The sequence below is a fragment of the Panthera tigris genome, chromosome X, assembly GCF_018350195.1.
Source record: "Panthera tigris isolate Pti1 chromosome X, P.tigris_Pti1_mat1.1, whole genome shotgun sequence".
In the NCBI taxonomy this organism is placed as follows: Eukaryota; Metazoa; Chordata; class Mammalia; order Carnivora; family Felidae; genus Panthera; species Panthera tigris.
In genome coordinates this window covers 30,937,379-30,940,807 of record NC_056677.1, presented here as the reverse complement: position 1 = coordinate 30,940,807, position 3,429 = coordinate 30,937,379, and positions in this window count along the sequence as shown.

Here is a 3,429-nt window from a genome sequence, read left to right as displayed (position 1 = left end):
CCCTATCCTTTCTATTATTAATGTGATGTATCACACTGATTGATTTGAGAATATTAATACACCCTTGCAACCCAGGAATAAATCCCACATGATCATGGTGAATGATTTTTTTAATGTATTGTTGAATTCAATTTGCTAGTATTTTGTTGAGAATTTTTGCATCTATATTCATCAGGGATATTGGCCTGTAGTTCTCTTTTTGAGTGGTTGCATATCTCTTTATCTAGTTTTGGTATCAGGGTAATTCTGACCTCATAGAATGAATTTGGAAGTTTTCCTTCATTTTCTGTTTTTTGAAATAGCTTAGGAAGAATAGGTATTAGTTTTTCTTTAAATGTTTGGTAGAATTCATCTCTAAAGTCATCTGGTCCTGGACTTTTATTTGTTGGGAATTTTTTTTATTACTGACTCAATTTCTTTGCTGGTTATTCGTTTGTTCAAATTTCCTATGTTTTGGTAGTTTATATGTTTCTAGGAATTTATCCATTTCTTCTAAGTTGTCTAATTTGTTGGCATATAGTTTTTCATAATTGATGTGGAAATGTTGGGGTTTGGAGTGAATGGTTGAGAAATAATTTTTGAGACATCTTTGGTGCAAGTAGGTGTTTTTTTTTAAAGCATGGGAACAGGACCTGTGAGCAGGAAGAGCTGCACTGGGGTTGTGACAGGTGACTGATTATACACTTTCAAGTTGGGAGGTACTTAGGGATAGCATAAGCCTGTAAGGAATTTGGAAGCAAGGTTTCCAGGACCTTGAAGAGGTAGCTGTTTTTAGGAAAAGGTCATTTACTACTGTCTAATAAAACCTTAGTCATGAGGGGTGCTTGTGTGGCTCAGTCGGTTAAACGTCCAACTCTTGATTTTGGCTCAGGTCATGATCTCACAGTTCATGGGATCAAGTCCCATGTTGGGCTTGTGATCACAGTGTGGAGGCTGCTTGGGATTCTCTCTCCCCCTCTCTTTGCCTCTCCCCTGCTTGTGTGCATGCTCTCTCTGTCTCTCTCAAAGTAAATAAATAAACTTAAAAAAAAATTTAGTCATAAGACCCTACAGATTTATCAAGGGCTATATGCTTGGAGGATGATTGCTAACATATCTTGGGGGTGGGGGAACAGAGAAAAAGGAAGTTTCCATAGGAATTTTTATATGTTATAGAAGAGTTACAGGATCCTGGAGGTCAAGCTAATGCTAAGCTAAAATTGCCTTTTGCCCTTAGCAAAGTATTAATATCAAGGCAGTTGAGTTCTTAGAGGAAGGTCACTCTGCTGTCTCAAAGACGTGTCAATGGGCTATAAGTTATAAATAAATTTACCTTTTTTTCTTTTGTCTTTGTTCTCCATGTCAATGATACTCTATTATATTGTTTGTAATCCTGTAGTGTTGGTTGTTATTTCTTCTCTCTCTTTTGTGATTTTATTTATTTGAGTCTTTTTTTTTTTCTTCATAAGTCTGGCTAGAAGTTTATCAATTTTGTTGATTTTTTCAAAGAACCAGTTCTGGTATTATTGATCTGTTCTATTGTTTTCTTAGTTTTTATATTACTTATTTGTGGTTTGAACTTTATTACTTCCTTCCTTCTGCTGGTTTTAGGTGTTGTTTATTGTTCTTTTTCTAGCTTCTTTAGGGGCAAGATTAGGTTGTTTATTCTAGATTTTTCTTGCTTCCTGAGGTAGACATGTACTGCTATATACTTCCCTCTAAGGACCACTTTTGCTGCATCCCAGAGGTTTTGGACCCTTTTGTTTTCATTTTCATGTGTTTCCATGTACTTTTTTATTTCTTATTTTATGTCCTGGTTGACCCATTCATTGTTTAGTAGCACGTTATTTAACCTCCATGTATATGTGGTCTTTCCAGATTTTTTCTTGTGGTTGACTTCTAGTTTCATAGCATTGTAGTCAGAAAATATGCATAGTATGATTTTGATCTTCTTGAATTTTTGAGGTTTGTTTTGTGGGATAATATGTAATCTATTCTGGAGAATGCTCCACATGCACTTGAAGAATGTGTATTCTGCTGTTTAAGGATGGAATGTTCTGAATATCTCTGTCAAATCCATCTGTTCCAGTGTGTCATTTAAAAACCATTGTTTCCTTGTTGATGTTCCATTTATATGATCTATCCATTGATGAAGTGGGGTGTTAAAGTCCCCTACTACTATTGTATTATTATTAATTCCTTTATGTTTGTTATTAATTGTTTTATATATTTGGGTTCCTCCATGTTGGGTCTATAACCATTTACAATTGTTATATCTTCTTGTTGAATTGTCCCCTTTATGATCATATAGTATCCTTCTTTATCTTTTGTTACAGTCTGTGTTTTAAAGTCTAGTTTGTTTGATATAGGTATTTCTTTCTTTTGATATTCATTTGCATGACAGATGTTTCTCCATCCTCTCACTTTCAATCTGCAAGTGTCTTTAGGTCTCAAATGGGTCTCTGGTAGGCAGCATATAGATAGGTCTTGTTTTTTATCCATTCTGTCACCCTATGTCTTTTGATTGGAGCATTTAATCCATTTACATTCAATGTAATTCTTAATAGATATGCATTTATTGCCATCTTATTATTTGTTTTGTGGTTGCTTCTGAAGATTTTCTCTGATCCTTGTCTTTCTTTCATGTTTTGCTGATTTCTTTAGCAATATATTTGGATTTATTTGTCTTTATTTTTTGCATGTTTATTAGTGGTTTTTGATATATGGTTACCATCAGTTTTGTATATAAACTCTTCCACATATAGCAATCTATAGTAAGTTGATGGTCATTTAAGTTTGAATCCATTCTTTTCTCCTCTCCTCCCCATATTTTAGGTATATGTTATTATATTTTATATCCTTTTTTTGTGATTTCCGTGTCTAATTTTTTACAGACATATTAATTTTTACTGCTTTTGTGTTTTCTACTGTCAATTTTGTTGTCTTCTTTCCACTCAAAGTATCCCTTTTCATATTTATTATAGAGCTGGTTTAGTGGTTATGAACTTCTTTAGTTTGTGTTTGTCTGGGAAACTCTGTATCTCTCCTTCTATCCTGAATGATAGCTTTGCTGGGTACGGTATTCTTGGAAGCAGATTTTTGCCATTCAGCACTTTGAATACATAACGCCACTCCTGGGTTGCCAAGTATCTGTTGAAAAATCTGCTAGCCTTATAAGTTTTCACTTTTAAGTCGCTGAGATCTTTTGTCTTGCTGCTTTTAAGATTTTTTTGTTTATCACTATATTTTGCAAATTTCATTACAATGTGTTTTGGTGTTGGTCTGCTTTTGTTGATTTTGATGGGACTTCTCTGTGCCTCCTGGATCAGGATGTCTGTTTTCTTCCCCAGATTAGGGACATCTTCAGCTATTATTTCTTCAAATAAATTTTCTGTCTCCTTTTCTCTGTCTTCTTCTTCTGGAACTCCTATAGTACAAATGTCATTATGT